This window comes from Globicephala melas, chromosome 11 (assembly GCF_963455315.2).
Source record: "Globicephala melas chromosome 11, mGloMel1.2, whole genome shotgun sequence".
NCBI lineage: Eukaryota > Metazoa > Chordata > Mammalia > Artiodactyla > Delphinidae > Globicephala > Globicephala melas.
In genome coordinates this window covers 3514244-3535676 of record NC_083324.2, presented here as the reverse complement: position 1 = coordinate 3535676, position 21433 = coordinate 3514244, and the positions used below count along the sequence as shown (strand labels likewise).

The 21433-nt window shown below is 53.9% G+C and overlaps 1 protein-coding gene across 2 annotated transcripts in view; it reads right to left on the bottom strand.

Annotated features, from left to right (window-relative positions):
- SLC6A6 (solute carrier family 6 member 6) overlaps nucleotides 1–21433 on the bottom strand; it is a 265923-nt gene that overhangs the window by 62554 nt on the left and 181936 nt on the right. Inside the window, exons 7-8 of one of the 2 annotated variants that reach the window (XM_030849523.3) lie at nucleotides 17113–17401; nucleotides 4845–4882 (exon numbers count right to left, since the gene is read on the bottom strand). The gene's annotated coding sequence lies outside the window, so the exon portion shown is untranslated. Of the gene's footprint in view, nucleotides 1–4844; nucleotides 4883–17112; nucleotides 17402–21433 lie in introns of those variants that run through there. The other variant, XM_060307281.1, reaches the window with a different exon arrangement.

Sequence of the window (21433 nt, the reverse complement as noted above, 5' to 3'; positions counted from 1 at the left end):
GCCTACCCTGATAGAGGTATCAAAAGTATTAACAGTAACAGTAGCAATAGGAAGACCAATTACAGTGATAAGTACCACTTTCAGTAATTGCTATGGGCTAGTCACTGTACTGAGAAGGTTCATAGTTTTTCTTCCCTGATCCTCACCACAACCACAGAAGGGAGATTCTACATCATGTTTATTTTGACAGAAGACCCTGGGGCCCAGAGAGGTTAAGTGACATGCCCTGGGTCACACAGCAAGGTAGAGGCCAAAAGACATTTACACCCAGACTCATGGTGAGATTAGGTCTTAAACACACCTCTCCTCCCTCTAAAGGGTGTATTTATCAGCCTCGGAGGAGGCCTAGGATTCATAGCATTTTATATTTCCTGAGTTTTTATGTTCTTCCCAAAAAAGGAAGGCTGGCAGACTGGGAGCAGCTCCTCTAGGATGGATTGTTTTAAATTTTCTGCCCCCTAAGACCCTGAAAGCACATTCACCAGGAACGTGCCACCTCTCTCTCTCAAGGACTGAGGGCTGTCAATGATGACATTAGAGCAATTTCTGGAGGGTCAGTAATTTGGCAACAAGTGCGAGCATCTTAAAAATGCACGCTCCCTTCATGCTAGCGATTCCAGTTTCCTGACCAGACCAATGTGTAATTTACTGCACACGGTTTTGCAAGATGAAAAAGTTCTGGAGATGGACTGCACGACAATGTGAAGACACTTAACACCACTAAACTGTAGACTTAAAAATGGTTAGGACAGCAAATTTTATGTTATGTGTATTTTACCATAATTAAAAATAGAAAAAAAAATGTTCACAGCAGGGTGGTTTTCAAAAAAGAGAAACTATACACAGCCAATCTCTCCTCACTAGGGGATTACTTAAATAAATGATGGTTTACCCAAACAAATCAAAACAAACTAGAACAGGGGGTCAGCAAACTGTGGCCCCTGGGCTAGGTTCAGCACTGTTTTTGTAAATAAAGTTTTACTGGCCCATAGCTCCACCCATCATTTGCCTATTGTCTTGGACTGGGTTCTAGCTGCGATAGCAGAGGTGAGAGCCCATGGCCCACAAGCCCAAAATACATACTATCCAACCCTTGAAGAAGTTTGCCAAACCTGGACTTGGAAGACCCAAGACCCCAAAACGCTATCAGAAATAGGTTGGAGGGTGTGCTGGGAGAAATTGGCTCCCAAAGAGCCATGCTACGAGTTCAATTTGGAAAGGAAAATTTTAAATAGGGTATATTACCCAAACGTGGATAAATGTACCATTAGGTGCTTATCTCTGGATGGTAGGAATAGAGATGAATTTTATTTTCTTGTTTTGACTTTTCTGTGCTCTCCAAATTTTCTGTATGAAAAACATATTACCTCTCAACACTAGAAGAAATCATTAAGTGACTGGATGGCGGTGTTAACTAATGCTACGGTGACACTCATACCGCAATCGCAATGGACCAAATCAACACACTGTACACCTTAAATGTACATCGACGTATGCCAACCCTCTCTCAATTTTTGAAAAATTGTATGACTTTTATAATCAGGGTAAACAAACAATAAATACCATTTTCTCACTGTCTTGGCCCTTCTAGGCAGCGAGTGCTTTGGTGGATGGTCAGAGGTCGTACCGACACCCCCTCCCTTGCCAGAGTTTACAAGCTGCGGAGGGAGGGCGGTGAGGTCGGGGGAGGCACAGGTGGAGAAGGCCCCGCTGGAATTCTCACGACAAGCCCCTCCCTAAAATTCCTGGGCACCCAAGAGGGTGGATCTGATTTTCAGGTGGGGGGGAGTTGCTCAGGGGATCCCACGTGAGAGATGAGATAAGAAATGCTACTGGGGGGACTTCCCTGGTGGTACAGTGGTTAAGAATGCGCCTGCCAGTGCAGGGGATACGGGTTCGATCCCTGGTCTGGGAAGATCCCACATGCCGCGGAGCAACTAAGCCCGTGCGCCACAACTACTGAGCCCGCACGCCACAACTACTGAGCCCATGCACCACAACTACTGAGCCCGCAAGCCACAACTACTGAAGCCTGTGCGCCTAGAGCCCGTGCTCCGCAGCAAGAGAAGCCACCACAATGAGAAGCCCACACACTGCAACAAAGAGTAGCCCCCGCTCACCACAATTAGAAAAAGCCCGCGCGCAGCAATGAAGACCCAATGCAGCCAAAAATAAATTTATAAAAAAATAAATAAATAAAAGAAATGCTATCGGGTGCGGGGCACCGACTTTGTTAGGCCCCTTGCGCGCTTCTAAACCCCACTGTGATGACTGATCGTTACCCCTGATCCCATACTCACTTTCTGCTCCTCCCGGGGCTGTTACTGTTCCATTTCACAGGTGGGGAAGAGGAGGCTCCGAGAGGCTCTGACTGCCCTCTCAAGGTTGTACAGCTGGCCAGGGATGGAGCCAGGATTTGAACCTGGGCTGTCTGACTCTCCAGCTCCAAGGACTTTCTACTACCCGGTTGCCCCCAGCTCAGGAATACTATTTTTGGCGGGTTCATTAATACCCCAGGGTCTGCTGAACACCCAACGGACATGCACACATCTGTCAGCTCTTTGACCCTGCGGGGGCTCCAGAGCGATCACCATCCCCTTTCGCAGGTGGGAAGTGAAGGCCGCACACCCAGCAGGGCTCAGACTTCAGAGATGACAACTGTTCTCTAAAGACACCTCCTTCCAAATCCCACTGCCTGCCATGTCAGGCGGCAGTGAGCACTTCTGGCAAGACTAAACCAAAAGGGCTGCTTGGAGGAGGCGTCACACAGGCCTCTCAGCCTCAGCGGCCTCTCTTGTAAAATGGGCTCCCACCAAGTATGGACGGATCAGCAAGCCTCAGGGAGAGGAACCGTGGCCGGCCTCTGTTTATTGCCTCTAAAGGCCAAGCCCCTTGCACAAGATTCTCTTTATCTGGAAGCAGAACTCACATTCCAGCTTCACAGCAGCAGGCACCTGGCTTCCTGGCTGCCCTGGGCTACTCATTAACCAGTGAGAGGCCTCAGGAAGGGGCTGGACCAGAGTCTGCTCCAGCCTGGGGGAGGGGGAGGGGAGGGCCATGCTGGATGGTGTTGGCACCAGGGTCAGATCAACCAGGTTCAAATCCTGTGTGACCTGGGGGCGAGGGGGCGGGCAGGTCACCACCTCTGAGCCTCAGTATCCCCATCTGTACAATGGGGACCACCATTGTACAGTGCCCACCTGACAGGGCTACTGTGAGGACTGCAGGCGACTAAGGTGCTAGCACTGCCTAAGGCAGAGCAAGCGCTCAATAAATGGTGGAACCACAGCGCCCAGCACAGGACGGGTGCAGGATAAGATCTGCTGCTGTCATTAAACCCTCGGCAGCATGGTGAACGTTGTTAAAGAGTTCCGTAAATGTTCGCGATTATTCCTCTTGCTATTTATGACAGTGGTGACTCTGGAGGCTGACCCGGAGCGGGGCATCTCCTGACCACCAGGGATACGCCAGCCTGATTCTCCGCATCTGATGTCACAGCATGAAGAGCAGGTCTTGGGTGGTGCCGGAGGCCTGCAGCTGCCGGTGACAGAGACCCAGGGCTGGGAGCTTGATGACTGGGGTGGAATCGGGTCCACCACCAGCAGCAAGAGGCCAAGGGTCTCCAGGCTTTCCTCCCAGTCCTGGCTTCCTAGGGGACCCCAATCAACCAAACCCGGCCCCGGACCTGGGGGAGCTGGATCCCGAGAAGTTTCTGCCCAGGAAGCCAGGTTTTCCAAATTCCAGAGCAGGGTGTACTAGTGGGTCGCGCAATCTATTGACTTAGAGGGTCAGGGCTATCGTTTTCATAAAAGAGAACAGAACAGAACAGAGAGCCCTGCAGACGGTGAGGCTACGAGTTTTATTTCGTGAAACTTTCGTTTCAGTTTCACGCGTGTGTTAAGTACACGCAGCACCCTGCTGTAAAGTATACTTCTTACTGAATGTCACGAGTCAAAGACTTCTTTGAAAGCCCCTACAGTGAGGATGTTTAAATCAAGGTGTAGAAGGCAGCTGCAGAAAAGTGACTGAGTCAGGTTCCTGCTCCATTAAACCCCTTTTAAAAACGCTACTGTGATCCTGAACTGGGGTGGAGGTGCGGGAGGTTCTATAAATACTAGACAATCAGCAAAACGTCATTAAGTTCTTAGATTAGATAACAGAATTGTGTCAATGTTAAATGTTCCAGGGCTGATCGTTGTGTACTTATATAAGAGAATGAATGGCCTTGCTCTTACAAAATGCATGCTGAAGGATTAGAGGTAGAGGGGCAGCGTGCCTGAAACTCCCCAGTGATCCAGGATATCAATGTGACTGTTTTCATAGCATATATTAAAGCAAGGAAGCAAAGGAGGCAAATGTTAACAATGGGAAAATCTAAGTGAAGGACTTAGAGGAGTTCATTGTAACATTCGTGCAACTTTCTTGAAGGTTTTCAATTTTTTAAAAATAAAACGTTCAATAAAGAGATAGTTGGGACAGCAGCCCGATTCCTAGAGCATCCTGTCTGCTGGGAGCCAAGCAGCTCACCCTTTCACACGCTTCTGACCCCGAACCTTAGAATCAAGTCCACGAAGGCCTCCTCACCGCCTGGTGCAGAGCCAGTCTGGGGTCCAGGCCAGGACTCCGAAATCAGTGCTCAGCCCATTTGCAGGGCTACCTCCCTGCCACCGATGTGCACAGGTGGCCAAGCCGGGCCGTGGACCCGCCACCCAGAGGTGACCTGTGGACAAGGTCCTGGGGCCTCGGGGCTTCTGTCTCTTCCTCTGGGCTCCTGAGCGCCCACCGTGGGTCACTGCCACCCGTGGTGAGACACCGAGACCAGGGGGAGGTCAAATGCCACTTACGTTTTGGAGGCTCCTCACAAAGCGCTGTCGCTCTGGACCTATTGCAAGGACAGAAGGCAGAGAAGGAAAGAAGAGATCTGGTCAGGGTGCGATGTACTCAGGACCCAGACTCTATTCCGTGTGACCACCCAGCACACACAACTGGGAGGGGCCCCGTCCACACCCAGTGGGGCTGGGGCGGGGGAAAGCCAGGCGTCCGGGTGTTCCTGCACACACTCGCACATGCATGCACACACACACACACACCACGTGTTCACACACAGGCACACGCTCACACACCTCTCGCCAGCATCCCTGAAATTGTCAGTGGCAAGAACCAGAGCTGGGAGGGGTGGGTGGCCCAGCCTGCACTCAGGAGGGGAAAGGCTCTTCTTGCTGGCTGAGAACAGGTAAGCAGCTCCCCAGCCCTAACCCAAAAGTCTGCGCTCCCCCAAGCCCCCCACGAGCTCAGCCACTTGCCCAGGTCTGTGAGTGACCGCCCCCTGTGAGCACAGGGATGCACCGAAGCCAGATGGAGAACCTGATACTCATCACCTGGTTAGAGGTTGAGCATCGCTGCGCCAAGGAAGCCTGCTGAACCGTGCTGAGCCAAGCACTCCCCAAGTGTGACTGACCCCTGAAACTTTTTTTTTTTTTTTTCTTTTAAATAGACCACCTCTGTTCTTTTGGACTTGGTTGGGAAACAACGCAAGTGGGGGCAGATCACCTCTGCCTCATTCCACCGGCAGAGCTGTGCTGGAAGGCTCTCCTGGTTTCCTGGAATAAAAAATGCAGAAAACCAGGAAATGCTTCCTTATCAAGGAAGAGCTTACACTTCAATGAACAAGTTAAACAGATTAGCAGGGAAGGAAGGGGGTTGTGGTGGAAGAGCAGAGAGGCCTCCAGGGCTGCTCACTTCTTTCCTCTTTGTACCTGCAGCCCTGCCCTTGGAGCCTCTTCCCCAGACTCAGAACTGGGGTCCAGCAGTCTATAGAGCCCCCTGTCCCCAAAATTAGACAATCTCATTGCCGTGTTTGGGCTTCCACATTCACCAGGCTCACACGGGCACCCACTGTGTCTGAGGCACTGCGTGTAGGAATGCTGAGTCAATTATTTATTGAGCATCTACTATATGCCAGGTACTGTTCTAGGCACTGGAACCCGGCAGTGAACAAAACAGCTGAGGCTGCCACTCTCCTGGAGCCTGGAATCACATAGCAGGGGCTGACACGGATGCCATCGAGGCTTCATTCTCTGGGTGGAGGCACGGCTCTGTGAAGTCTGGGTGGATTAGTAATGTCTGCAGCAGGTGTGGGTGGTGGAAGTGGCGATGTGTTCCTGGTTATCCAGGACCATACCAAGGGAAGAGGGACAAAGGGGAAATGAAGGTAGCATGTTCATTGCACAATTACAGGCACAATGTTAAAGGAACCAGAGGAACGAGAGTATAATTTTATCTGAGGTGAGACATTAGCAGTTGCATGAGTCCAACTCAGAGGAGAATAAAAGTGGCACCAAGTCCCTGTATCTCTAGCTACTGTGCTGGCACCTGGACCCTTTTTTCTGGGGACAGCCTGCATCTATTCCCCCTGGAGACCCCCACATGCCACTCTCAGCCCATGGGGTTCTGGGTGGGCTGAGCCCACCTCCTATTTCCAGGGTTGGGTGTATGAGCCAGGCTGAGCCAATCAGAGGGCTGTCATGATTGGCTCCAGGACAGGCACATGACCAAGACTGGACACTGAGAGTGACAACAGGGACTTGGGCTGAAAATATTGGGAAAAAAGAAAGCTATTTCTAGGCTGGGATGGCTTTGCTGGGGGTGCGGGCGGGCAACACCCTGTGCAGCTGGGGGCACCCCAAGAAGAATGGGGCCAACAGAGGAGGGACATGGAGCCAGAAAGGGAGAGAAAGAAACTGAGCCCCAGTGACATCTCTCAGCATCTGGATCCAGCCATACCTGAAGTACGACTCTGGGCTTTTCTGTTAAAGGAGTCAGTAAATGTTTGAACTGATTATTGCCACTTGCAACCCTAAGAACCCAGACCCAAGTCTGCCTTGAATTTGCGGTGTAAGTTTATGCATGTCTCTTTATCTCTCTGACACTCAGGCCATCAGAAAAGGGAGGCACAGATGAAATGACATCTGCGGTCCTCCTGCAGCCCTGGCACTCTAGCCAATTGCAAAGGTTAGGATTGATCTTCCCCTAGCCCTGGGCATTTGGCTGGAGATGGAGAAATCAGCCCTTCTCAAAGTTAAGCCTGGAGGGTTTGTTAAAACACAGAGGACTGGGTACTACCCAGGGTCTGAGCCAGCAGGGCTGGGGTAGGGACAGAGATACTGCATTCTAACAAACTCCCAGTGATGCTGAGACTGCTCGTCCAGTGACCACATTTTGAGGACCCAGACTCTAAACCTATTCTACTCTTCCCAGTTGCTTGGGGCAGGTGTCTAGTGTAAAAATGAAGGCCCAGCCAGGCAGACCACAGCCCCTCAGTCCCCATAGCAGACCGCCAATTAAGGGAAAGTGCCCCTGTGATTCCAAGGATGGGCCAGCCTTTAAACAACTAAAGTACAGGTCCCAGCTTCCGCCTGTCCCATTGCTGACCCTTCCAGCCAGCCCTGCATCCTGGGAGTTATCTAAATACTGGGGAGGCAGTAAGTGTGACTTGGTGCCTCTGGGCTCCAGGCAGGCCCCACGCCGGTCGTACAGGAGCTGTGAGCATCCCCCAGCTGCTCCCCCAACCAGGCCGCACGCCAGCACCAAATCCCGCAGCGGGCCTGGTCCTGACACACTGCCTTGGGCCACCCTGCTGTCAGCGCGGCCTGGCTGGCCCCTGGCTCTCCTTGATTTACATCCGACTTGGCTGCCTTGAAAAGCCTCCTGTGGCTTTTGGACCATGGACACCATTCAGCAGAAAAGGGCTTCCCCACCAGCAGCCTTTCCAAGGTGGCACTGGCCCAGAGAGCTTGGCCTGGCTCAGCCGCCTCCCAGCTGTGTGACCTCGGGCGAGTTACCTGCTCTCTCTGGGGCCTCAGCTTTTCACATGCAAAATGGGAACGATGGTACCTTTTGTGATGGTTAGGAAGATGATGCTTATAAGGCACAGGGCCTGGCTTACAAAGTGTGGCAAAAGCCATGATTAACCTCCTTTACTCAGTGTGTGCCCTACCCGCACAGACCGTCATCACAGCACCTGAGAGCTGGTTAGAAATGCAGAATCTCAGCCCCACCTTAGCCCTCCTGCCGGGGAAGGGGCATTTTAACAAGATCGCGAGTGAGGCCTACATCTTCCAAGTCTGAGGAGTGCTGGTATACATTATAATTACTACTGTCATTCTTGCAACATCCCAGGGTAGAGCCAAGATGCACCCACAACCCCTAGGCCTGGGGGAATGGCAGGCAGGGGTCAAAGGTAATGAAATGTTGAGAGAGGGAAGAAAAATTCTCCAGCTTCCCCGGTCTCCCAACTAACGACAGGCCTCCCAACTAACGACATGCCCCCCAGACGGCTCAGGAGAGGGGAGGGGACACAGGGCTTAGCGAGTAGGTGAGGACCATCGGACTTAACTCACGGCTCAGCCACGGCAACAAAATACACCGAAAAAATGACAGATCTCAGATGTGCGGGTTTTGGCGGAGACCGGCTGCCTGGTCTGCTCTCCAGAAGGCTGAACGCTTTACATTCAAGGAGGCAAATCACCTCTCCACCTGCAGCGCCACCCGGAACTCCCAGCAGAGGTTGGCAGAGGGGGCTGCCCTGGGAGGTGCGTGCTGCAGCCAGGCCACCCCCCCAGCCCCCCACAGAGCAGTGCGCAGGTAGAGGTGGCTGGATTTCTCCTGCTCCAGCCCTGAAATGCCCCTTGAAAGCACTACGGGTCCCCTGAAAGGGGTAGGAATCCCTCTTCCCTACGCTGCACCATCAGTCCTGCTGAAGGAACACAGCAGGAAGGCTCCCACCTGCCCAGGATCCACAGGCAGCATGTCCCTGCCTCAAGGCAGCCGGGTCCCAAGCAACGGAGGGCCGTTCAGAGAAACCAAATGGCCAGAGGCAGATGCAAAAAAAAAAAAAAAAAAAAAAACCCACATTGAAAAAACACTGTCTCGATTTTATAAAACTCTGAGTGGACAACACAAACCATACAGGAGGCCTGGAGCTGCCCGTGGCGGACGATTTTGCAGCGACTAGTACTGTTGTCTCAGGCCTGGGATGCAATCGTTTGCAAACAGCCCACACCTTGCATTGGTGAGAAGTGGAAGCAGAAACAGATTCTGCTCAGTCCCGGCAACAGAGGCTGGCAGGTTGGGTCTTTTTTTTTTTTTTTTTTTTAAAGGTCTATTCTGATCTATACTCTTCTACCAATGATGGAATAAAACCCCACTTTCTGGGACTTCCCTGGTAGTGCAGTGCTTAAGACTCCATGCTCCCAATGCAGGGGACACGGGTTCCATCCCTGGTCAGGGAACTAGATCCCACGTGCACGCCACAACTAAGAGTTCACCTGTTGCAGCTAAGGAGCCCACGTGCCGCAACTAAGGAGCCTGCCTGCCGCAACTAAGACTCAGCACAACCAAATAAATAAATAAATAAATATTTTTAAAAGAAACCCCACTTTCTTCTCCAAGGAAGTGTTTTCCACTAAAATCCTGTTGCTACAGCTCTGCTCAGAGCATCTCTGAACTCCAGTCCCCAAATCGGGTACCCGCTTTCAGAGCGAGGGCTAAAACATCCTGAAAACCAATGGGACTACAATCAAATCCCACAGGACCATCACCCATGTAGTGACACGTGCTCCCCAACAGAGAGAAACAAGGGTCTTTCCCCCCTTCACCCAGCAGGCATTTCCCTCAAACATGAAGCTTCCTTACAGGTTAGGACAGAGCACGGAAAGGACTTTCCCAGGTCACACAGCAAGTCAGTGGCCAAGGACATCCAAATCCTGGTGTCACAGTGTTCCTGTAACAATTCACTTAACTCTTGTGGTCAGCTCCCTGACAGCATGAGTTGGTCCATCCTGTTTACCTGCCACATCCCCAGGGACTACGACAGGGTCCAGAAAAAACATTTGTTGGAAGGATAGATAGTGATGGGTGGATATAATTTCCAAGCTTGGACCCACTCAGATGTTCAAATCATAGGCTCTCATTTCCGGAAAGAGGGAATCAGACGGCCTCTATTTCTGTGCTGGGCACCTACTGTGTGCCAGGCCCCGTGCTGGCTGGCTGCTGGGGCAACTGTCACTCCCCTGATATGCCTCTGGTCAGGTGGCTGGAAAAAAGGTAAGACCACACAGGTCTGGGTTCCAGCCAGAAGGTCCACAGGGCTCAGAGCAGGGCGAGGTTAAGTCCACTTTGACTCAGAGGATCTTTGCTGGGTGCTTACGATGTGCCACGCACCATTAAGGGGTTCCAGGAAGCCTTCACGAAGCAGGTGGCCTCACGCTGGCCCTCGAAGAGTGGGAATTAGGAGGGAAGGGAGGAAGAGCCTTTCGGGCTGAGGTCTGGGCAGGGCTGAGAGCCTGAGGCTCGGACTAAGGGCAGAAGCCAGCCAGATCACAGGGAACAGAGAGAAGTGGTGGCAGATGACAATAAACATTGGCCAGGAGCCAGATCATGAAGGGCGCTGAATGCCAGGCTAAGGAGTTTGGACTTGATTTCACAAAGCACTAGGGAGCTACAGAAGGCTTGGGAGCAGGAGAGTGACATGCTGAGAGCTGGCCCCCGACGCTACAGAGCCCAGGAGGCATGGAGGCTGGTGAGGAGGTTGCTGTCTTGAGCTGTGGTGGCATCCGCCCAGAGAGGAGACACCAGGTGCCATCTGGTGATAGAATGAATGTTCTTAAAATCATGGCCTGAGTCCGCCATCAGGGCTGACTGTCTCCAGGTGCCAAATGGCCATGGGGCAAAAGGGCAGAGCCTTCAGGACCGCCCCCTTCTGAAGCCCCTCCCCCAGGAAGCATGACTCTGCTGAAACCCAAGGCCAACCACACCCCTCCACCGCCACCAGGTGACAGCAACCTGGCTGTGTTAAGGACTTTCTGCAGGAAAGTGGATGGTAGAATTCCCTCATCGTGTGCAAAGCAGAGCGGTAGGAAGGAAAAAACTCTCAGAATATCCACACTAGGGACCCCACAGAGATGTGGTCCCAGCCTCCGCTCAGTGGAGGAGGGCGGGGGCAAAGCTGGGGGCCGGTGTCTGTCCAGTGAGGACCCAAGGTGAGTGGAACCAGAAGGCAGCTGCCCCGCCCTCCAGCAGGGACACTCGCCAGCCCTCTCACAACTGCCTCCATTCTGTCCCACACAGTGGCCAGAGCTGCCCACCAGAGCCAGGCTCTCCACTCCGCCCTGAGCAGGTGGTCCCGCTGCCCAGGAAGCCCTGTTCCAGATGCTGCAGGTGTCTCCTGCACAGCCAAGCCCAAGGAATCGTTCGGATCAGTATGGCTTAGCCCTTCCATCCCCCTTCCCACTGCTGTGACACAATCAGGATCGGAGAGCTGTGAAGAGAGTCATCGAAAGTGTGAGACAGAAGTAAAAACACTGTCCGTAACTTCATCAGCACTGAATGGCAGGTGGGCCGGAGTGGGGGGGGGGGCGGGGGGAGAACCTTAAGTCTGTGAATAATGGCCCTCTTGTTGATCTAGGCCTCATTCAGACCTCAGTCTCCTCATCCATTAAGTGGGTGGGCAGGGAGGCTTAACTCCATGACCCCAAAGTCCCCACACTCCCAGCCAGTGGACGGCGCACCCTCCCTGACACCTTGCCTGGGTTGCCTGCCCTTGGCATAATCCGCTGGGATTGTTCATTAACCTCTTCCTGATACATATCTTCTCCCCTCCTGTGAGACTGTGAGCTACCTGAGCCCAGGGGCTGTTCTGTCTCTTTATCCCTCCCTCTGGCTTTGGCCCTATGCCAGACACCTTGTAGGTGCTCAGTAAAAATCATGTGCAGTGGAACGAGGATGGGCAGGGGTTCTGGTTCTCCTTCCCAGGTCCCAGCTGTGTGAGGGGCGGTAAGTCACTTTTCTGAGACTGGATGAACTCTTCCAGAAGATGGAGATAAGAACCCCCAAGTCAGGCACAGGGCTTAAATGCAGGAAGGGAGATAGGACCTAGTGGTGCTGAAAAAGTATTGGTTCCTTCCCATCTCAGAATACTGAGCTGCCTTGGGCTGCTTCTCTGCTCACCTTCAGAGTAAGTTCAAAGCCTTGGGTGGAAGCGTTTCATTCACTAAGGTGGCAGTACTCGGGGTGAGTAAGACAAGCCAGACTCGGTCAGTGATTCCCACATGCAGACTAGCTGTTCAGAATGGCCTGGAGATCTGTATGTTCTGACAAGCGACCGTTCCACAATGGTCTGTTGTTTGAATAGTGTTAAGTGGCAGAACCAAGAACAGTATGATGTCATTTTCGTTAACAACAAAACAGAACTACAGCTAGCTTGCTGAACAGATGATCCTAAATAACCCTGGGTCAAAGAGGAAGTCAAAACTGAAATGAAAACTGATCTAAAAAGAATAAAAAGGAATATATGTCCATCTAGATATCTGAGGGGTACAGTCAAAGCTGTATGCAGAGGAAAATGTATAATCTTAAAGGCTTTTATTGTTATTATAGGAAGATAGAGATGATGGACAGATGACTGAAGACTAGATTGCATTTAAAAAAAAAATGATCTTTAAGAATCACCTTTGGTTTGTACAGTGCTGTACTGCTTGAGATCTACTGTTTTCGTAATTAAAAGAGACTCTTTTGGCAGTTTCTCATAAAGTTAACAAACATCTACCCTACACCCCAGCACTTCCACTCCTAGAAAAATGAAAATATACGCCCACAAAGAGACTTGTACACGAAGGCTCACAGAAGCTGCGTTCATCATCACCCCAAACTGGAAACAAGCCACATGTCCATCCACAGGAGAGTGGATAAACACACTGTGAGGCATCCATATGATGGTTTACTCCTCAGCAATAAGAGGACTGAACTACTGATATACTCAACAGCATGAATGCATCTTAAAATCATCAAGCAGAAAGAAGCCAGACACAAAAGGGTATATACCATACAAATCCATCCAGTTCTAGGCTTGGCAAAACTAATGGTGATAGAAATCAGAAACTGGTTGCCTCTGGGAGGGGAAGGGCACAAGTCAACTTTCCAGGGGAGCTGGGAATTTTCTATATCTTGATCTGGATGGTGGTTACGCGGGTGTATCAAGACTCAACAAACTGTAACAGAATCTTTGCATCTCACTGAATGCAAATTATATCTCAATTTTCATATTCATATTTCTAACAGTCACAGTTGAAAACTTAAACATATAGATTCCTAGCCTCCACCCACTGGGGATTCAGATTCCATATGTCCAGGCCTGGGAACCTGAATCTGTACAAAGTCACTCAGGTAATTCTGATGCCTGACTAGAGTTAAGGCGACCTGCCCCTCCCCCACACACCCCCTCCCCCTTTGATTGTGTTGGGTGATTTGTTGTTTCTATGTTGGTTTTTAGAAACAGAAGAGCAATTTCCATTCTCTCTGCCCTCTCCCCAGCACCCCTAATCCCTGCCCCTCAGCTTAGGTTTCCAAAAGGAGCCTCTGAGCAGGTGAGGTGGGCAGGGAAACCCCAAAAGAAGCCTTGTCCAGGACAGACGTAATTCACCCAAGGCCCCAGGGCTGTGTGCTCCGGGGAGGTCAGAGGCACAGTTAATGGCCTGTGTACTTGTTAGACAGCATGTCCGGGCCTTCACCCCATGTTTACAAAAAGAGCTCAGGGCAAGATTCGCTGGCATGGAAAATGCTTTGTGCCCTGACTAGCAGTGGCCCGGCCACCTTCGGTCCTGGACCTCAGCCTAATTCCTCACTCACCATGAGGGTCTCCCGGACTCCCGGGTTTAACTGGCTTCGACACTGCTGTCCCCAAACCCAGCCTGATGCTATTTCTATCTCTGCTGCCTTCAGAATAAAGCCTAACCCCATTTACCCAGCGCTCAAGGCCCGCCACACCTGGCTTATTCCTCTCTCCAGCTGGGTCCCTGCGAGGCTTGTTCTACAAACACGCTTGGCTGTTTCATGCCCTGTCCCTTTGTACCTGTTATGCCCCCATCCCGGAATGCCAGCCCACCCTGCTCCTCTGCCCACAGAAGCTGCCAGCTCCAGCATCACCTCCTCTAAGAAGCGGAAATGCCTTCTGCCTGCGACCCTGCCATCTAGGCACGCTTAGCACCGGCACCCACGCACAGCGTGGTCACAGCGGCTGCCGTGCTGCCCGTCTCCCTCTGGGCTATGAGATCCTCGAAAGCCAATATTCTACCCCAAATCCAGTGCCTGGCCAGAACTGACAACAGCAAAGAAACAAGGCATGTTATAAAAGAGCTCCCATTCACACTTGAAGGCCACCCTGGGCATTTCCACACCCAGGGCTCCTCCCCAGAACCCGTAAATTCAAACAAACACTTTGGCCAAGATAAGTTAGCCAACATGGAGATTGGAGACAGGATTGCAGCATGGGATTGCATTCTTCGGAGATGTAGCCCCGAAGAATCCGACCCTCACTTACGACCTTCGGCAGAAGTTCGGGGAGTGGGGGGCGGTGGTCAGCCCACACCTGGCGGGTGGCCCTGGGGTTCCAAGGCCAGCCCGAATTCCCACCCAGACCCCTTCCAGCTGTGACCAGGCTGCATCCCAGGTGTTCCTTGTAATTTATTTTTCACCTCTTTCCTATACACAGGAATGTGTTGAATGACTCACAAGTGTCTTATCATTTCGGGACCTTTGGAAAGACTTCCAGATGAAGTCTCACAAGCTCCCAAATCCTTTGACAAGCTGATAGGCTGATAGGTGATAGAAAACACCATCCCCAGAGCCCACACTGCCTCGTGGGGGGCTGACACTTGAGTAGGAAGAGTGGCAGGGCTCCCTGAGAGGCACAGAGAAGGGAGAATGAGTAACCAGGGGTAGAATCCAGGTGCCAATGGGGCCCACGCCCTCACCCTCCAACCCTGAAGACCTGGAGCCTTTGTCCCTTGTTCTCCCCAGGTTCTGGTCCAATTTCAACTCCCCAGGACATCAGTGACTAAAGCCCCACAGAGCCCAAACTCGCGGCTGGCCCAGGGAAAGCCTTTGAAGCCCAATCCTGCTGCTGTGCAATAAAGGCAAAGTCCTCTGGGCGGCTCTCAGTTTGCCCATCTGTAAAAGGGGCACTACCCGCTCGCCAGGGCCTCCCGACTCCACAAAGCGGATGGGACCGCATGTCCACAGGATGAGCTGGGAGGGAAGGGGCAGGGGAGGTGACTGTGGCTGTGCCACAGGTCAGTACAAGGACATCCCCGAAGGACAAGAGCTCGAGAGTGAGCCTTGGCCCTTGCCACGTACCACAGTGACCTAGGACCTCGTGACACCCTCTAATCGGCAGCTCCGAAGCCGAGCCCGGCTTTACAGCTTACCACAGGCTTATTCAGCCTCATCTCCCTCAATCCCCTCAAGGACGCAGTGAGGCCGGCTTTGGCGTCCTTGCTGCCCAGACAGCGAAGCTGAGGTTCAAAGTGGCTGAGGGAATCACCCAAGGTCGCCTGCTGACTAAGACAGAGGCACAGTACTTGGACTCAGCTCCCTGGGGAAGAGCTCCTGCCTTTCGTTCTCAGCTTACCCCATAACCACTTTACTCCACCCATTTTACAGATGAGGAAACAGAGGACAAAAAAAGTTTGCCCAAGGTCAACAGGGGGCTGAGCCAGGCCCAAGACCTCTAGCCAGTCCCCCACTCCTACGCTATGATGGGTTCTCAGCCAGTGCCCTCGGGCCCCGTCCAAACGCCCCCAAAACCATCCTGATGAAATTCCTCCCCCCACTCCGCCCCCACACCTCACCTCCCTTGTGCCCACCCCACACTCCCCGGATGACTCCCTGGTCGAGAGGGAGGCAGGCGGTTGCTAAGCGCTCACCCGCTCTTTCCCATAAAAATAAACTCCTTCTGGCTGGGAGACTCTGGATGAGATCCCCTCCTTTCCAGCCAAGAAAAAATTAAAAAGAAATTTAAAAAAGATCTCCCCCATGACATTTATTTGAACATCAGCGGTGCCAAAGCATGGGCCAATTCACCCAAGTCCAAATGGAGCCACGTGCCTCTTAACCTCAGCCCCGAGACCCTCTGTTCAAGTGTCCGGGGGGTTACTGAGCTGATTTATTTCTCCAGGCAGGAAATGGGGGTCCAGGCTGCCTCCCAAGCTTTTGGGGCTGGTCTTGGGGGAGGCCAGGATCTGGCAGAGGCTGGGCAGTGACCAAAATAGCCAGGCCGGTGGCCCTGCCCAGCACACACCTCCCTCTGAGTGCCAGGGAGGGTAGCCCAGAGGTCCCCCTCCGGTCCAGGACGAAACCTCAGCGGCTGGAGGATGAAATCTCTGAGATCCTCTCTCTGGCTTTCCTAGTGGGAGGGGGACCAGAACCTCCAGCTCAAAAGAGGAACCCCCAGAAGGAAGGGAAAGGTCTAGAGATGGATGTGTCCTGCTCTCCCTGCCCGCTGTCCACTTGGCTCCCAGCTGTCCCTCGGGGCCTGGATCCTGCCACTGAAGGCTGCTGGACGTTGGCACTGCCACCTGCACGCTGCACACAGGCAGCACCCTTGGAGCCATGCCGCCCTGTCACCTCTACCCACTCAGCGCCTGCCCTGGAGAACCAGCTCTGGCTGTGTGGCCCTCTAGGCACCGGGGACACTCCCTCGGGTACAGTCGAGAGCACATGAGTGTCCGAAACCAGGGACCCAGAGACAGAGCCACACTCTGGGACACACACGTGCACAGCCACGTACTCGGAGATACAGTCACACACACACAGGTTCACACAGACACACTCCAGGACACACAAGAGCAAACATCTGAAGACACAGCCACACAGGTATCACAGACACACACTAGAACACACACATGTACAGCTCAGGTCACAGAACAGCAGGCACACATTGGGACACACAAGTGCATGCTGCTGGGAACATGGAGAAACAGCCACCCTCAGAAACACACAGACACACACGGAGATACATGTAGACCCCCAGTGAGATCGAGACACCAAAAGAGACACACACAAACACACACACCTGGCTCCTGCACGAGAAGCCCGAGCCTCTTCGCCCGGGAAACAATAACAGCCCCGCAGGGGGACTGAGCGGGCGACCCTCCGTCCCTCCCTGGGTGGTGAAAGGGGCGCCGGAACGGGGTCCCTGGGCGGGGAGGAGGTCGGGGCTAGCTGGGGCGCGGGGATGGGGAGGGGGCTCCGCGCGCCCGGCTCCCTCTCCCTCTGTACCTGGGGCGGCCGCGTCGCTGCACTCGTCTGCGCTCGGTTCCGCTCACCGAGGGCTGCCAGCCGGCTCGATCTCTGGCCCGCGGGGTCCGCGCTCGGCGCTCCCTGTAGGCTGGGCTCGGCCTCTGAGCTCGTGGTCCTCGGGACTCGGCGCCGGCCAGCGAGCGGTGCTGCAGCCAGGACCCGAAGCTCGGCGCTGGCGGCGGCGCGGAGGAAGCGGTAATTTATAAGCGGCTTCTTCCTGACCTCGCGTGTCTGTTGTCTGAGCAGGCAGCTCTCAGCATCACCCATCCTGCTGGGTGGAAAAATACCAGCTTGGCCGGGGCGGGGGCGGGGCGGGGGCGGGGCCGGGCGCCAGCCCCGCCCCACACGCGGACACACACATACACACACACACACGCACACACACGCACGCACACACACCGCACACGCACGCGCGCTCGGGCTCGGACACAAAGAGCCCGGGCTCGCCGAGCGCGCGTGCACACACCCTCATGCGGCGGGCGAGCACTCGGTCCCCTGCCTACCCCCTTAAGAGCGCTCTTTCCGAGGAAACCGTTTACTCCAAACCCTGGAGCCAAGGAGTGAGTGCAGCGGGTCCTCAGCCCCCTCCTGTCTTCCGATTAGGAACGAGAGAGCCCACGACGCCTACTCGCTCCCTCCCAACACGAGCCACCAAGCTCACCACTCGCCACCCACCTGGCTCATGGGGTGGGGCCAGGGCTCCTTGAGTGGTGAGGTCTGAAGCACTCCACTGCGTCTTCCTGGGCGGCATCCAGGTTCTCTGAGCCTCTGTATGCACCCCCCAACCCCCCCTCCCCCCGCAAAACCAGGCACAGCCACTCCACCCTCCCGCCTCACCCAGGCCGGAGGGTGGCCTGAGAAAGTGATGTGAAACCACCCCGGCTTCTTGGCTTTGCCCTGGCTGGCTGACCTTGGGGGACTACTCAGGCTCTCTTCCTTACCTCAGTTTCCTCATCTGTAAAATGGAAATATGAATAATGGAATTTATCTTCTCTGGCTTCTATGAAGACCCAAGGTTAACAGTGCAAAGAGCTCAGAAGAGCTCCCGGCACAGAAGTGCCAAGTGAGTGTCTATTTTTAAATGAAAATGGGGAATGTGGGACTTCCCTGGTGGCACAGTGCTTAAGAATCCGCCTGCCAATGCAGGGGCCATGGGTTCGAGCCCTGGTCCGGGAAGATCCCACATACCACGGAGCAACTGAGCCCGTGCATCACAACTACTGAGCCTATGCTCTGGAGCCCGCGAGCCACAGCTACCGAGCCCAAGTGCCACAACTACTAAAGCCCGCATGCCTAGAGCCGGTGCTCCGCAGCAAGAGAAGCCACCACAGTGAAAAGCCCGTGCACCGCGATGAAGTGTAGCCCCCGCTCGTCGCAACTAAAGAAAGCCAGCGCGCAGCAAGGAAGACCCAACACAGCCAAAAATAAATAAAAATTTTTAAAAATGGGGAAAGTGCCATTATTCTTGTCCTTATTTGCATGAGCAGGTCCTCAGAGACCACGTTCCACATCCACGCCCTGGCCAGACCTGAGGGAAGTGCTCTGTGACTTCCAGCATGCCCTTCCCCTCTCTGAGCCCAGTGCTGGTCTCTCACTTTCTCTCACTCCGTCTCTGCACCTGGGAGGCTGTGTGCAGAGAACCTTTTAGATAGAGGTTGAAAGAAGAAATACCAAACAGGCCCCATAGAGTGCCATCCCATTGCCAGACCTGGCCCCGCCTGTATCCACCTCCTGAAAGCGCTGTGTAACCCCCGCTTTGGAGCGGCCCCAGAAGCGGCACACAGGGATGCGAGGAGCAGGATTTCGGGGGTGACCCTTCATCTCTCCCTGGTTTCCTCACTGAGGCTCCTGCTCTCTGGCTCCATCTTGACTTTCTAGAGGCTGCCCCCATGGCAGCTCCAGCCAAGCCAGACACTGGCACATACCCTCCTGCAACTTTCTCCAGAGCCTTCCCTGCCCTTCTCTGCTGGCCCGGGTGCCCCTTCCTCCAGGAAGCACCGAGGGACCGGCAGTGCCTCTAGCACCCCAGCCACCCCGGGTGGCATCTACTCTGGGCACTCAGCTCTCTCCTTTGAGTTCAGAGTACCCGCCCCCCCTTTTATAGGTGAGGAAAGCAAAGCTGGAGATCGAGCGACTGAGTCCCCACACCTGTCCCCTTCTCCTGATGTGTGTGAGGCTCCCCCGTGAGCTGAAGGAGCAGATGGCAAGCAAAAACTCCCCAGACCCCCTGTGTGTCACTGCACACAGCGCAAAGTGGCAGGTCACAGCGCAGGGAAGTGACCCTGGCGTTGAGGTTTGAACCACGAGGAGGCTGTGACTAAGCCAGAGGGTTGAGGGGAAGGGAGAGGGGGCGTGTTCCAGGCAGAGGAATCTGCTGTGCGTAGGCCTGCTGGCAGGAGTGGGGGGCCCTAAGCAAAGGAAACGTGGGCCTGAGGGCCACAGGGAGTGAGCAAGGGCAGTGGAGGCCACTGGACCTGTGATGGGGAGCGGCATGTCCACGGCTGCCATTTGGAAAGGCCTGTTGAATCGGCTGACCTCCAGGTGGGCCGGTGCAGTGCAGACACTATCGGTGCAGGACCACGGATGAGGCCCTTTCAACCATCTGCCTTCTTCCTCTAGACCATCACCTCCACGAGGGACAGGACCTTGCCCTTTGTGCCTCCATGGAGACCTGGGCCTGGCACACAGCAGGTGCTCAGCAAATGTTCGCTGCATTTATTTTAACGAACGCTTGTACGGCACTTAGCTACATGCCGGGCGCTGTACGATGCATTTAACTACCTTAACCTGCCGAGTCCTTGCAACCACCCTGTGAGGTTGGTACTATTAATCTCCCCCATTTTACATAAAGAAAAACTGAGCCACAGAGAAATTAAGTAACTTGCCCAAGGTCACTCAGCAGGCCATCTAGTTCCAGAGGCCACACTCTTAACTGAAGGGATTCTGGGGCCTTTAGTGGTTGCCAGACCGCAACCCAACCCCAGAGGGCAGGAGAGGGAGAGAGAGAGGAGGAGGAGGAAAGGCACCAGGAAATGCTCCAACCTCCACCCCAAGGCGAAGCAGCAAGAGGCAGAGAAGGGCCGGGCGAGGTGGGGAGAGCCAGCATGGAGGCCAGAAACCCCCAGGTTCCAGCCCCCTTCTGCTGGGACTTGGGCCTGCATGCCCGCTGGGCCTCAGTTTCCTCACCCATAATAGGAGATCTAGTCCGGCATCACTGAGCCATTGTGACAAGAGGTCTCAAACTTGCCGGGGCTGGTGCTTCTGCACTGAGTCCGGCTCCCAGATGTACTTCTTTGGCCTCCACTGAGCTTTAAAATATTTTGAGTTAATTGCCGTGAATGAAAGTTTGGAAGAGTTGACATTTTACAAACTTGAATGTCTGCTTTCTCTGGAAAAGGTGGCAAGATGAAGCCACCTCAGGGCACTTACCTACTGTCACTTGGAGCCGAGAGGCATCAACCACCCCCTCACATGGGGATGCGGCTCCCCAGGGGCCAGCCCCCACCCGGCCAGTTCCCTGCGAAGGGCTGAGTGTGAGACCCGGGTGTCCTTTGTGCACGTCCCTGTCCCCCTGCCAGAGTTGGGTGTCTGAAGCTCCAGGACAAGGCTGTGAGCACCAAGGAAGTGAACATGTTGGCAGGAGGAGGGACCTTCAAGGAAACCCAGGCAGAGGTTTACTTCAGAAGCCACATCCTGGCCTGAAATTCCTTGGGGACTAAACTCCTCCCATTCCAAGAACCGAAATCGATTGCGGGGAGAGCTCACGGAAGGCCCTGGACTCAAAGGCAGTGAATGAGATTTTGAAAAAGCTGCTCGATGATGCTTTTCTCAGCAGCTGGCAATAATAAAGTAAAATCGATCCAGGGCTTTGAACAAAACCCTTCGTCCCTTGCCAGGGAATAGTCCGTCTCATCCGTCTATCAGGCGATCAACAAGAGTTGCTGAAATACTGCTAGGGTCCAGCCATGCTGGGCCATCCGGCCAGTGCAGGGAGGCCCTGGCACCAGCCCTGCCGAGGGTCATCTGGCGCCTCCATGCCTCTCAGAACCTCATTCCCTGAAGAGAGGAAGGGATGGTGATGGAGTGGCCGAGTGGTCCCCATCCTGGTCACTTTCTCCCGGGCACGGCCGTGTCGACATCTCTGGATGTGGACGGACAGACGGTGGCACCATAGAGGCCTTATTGGCACATCTAGCCTCAGCAATCTGCTTCCCGCCCACCCACCCTCCTCCTATCTGCTGCCAAATCCCGGCTTCATCTCTCAGGGGCTGTGGGACCCAGAGGGAATCGTGTAACCCTG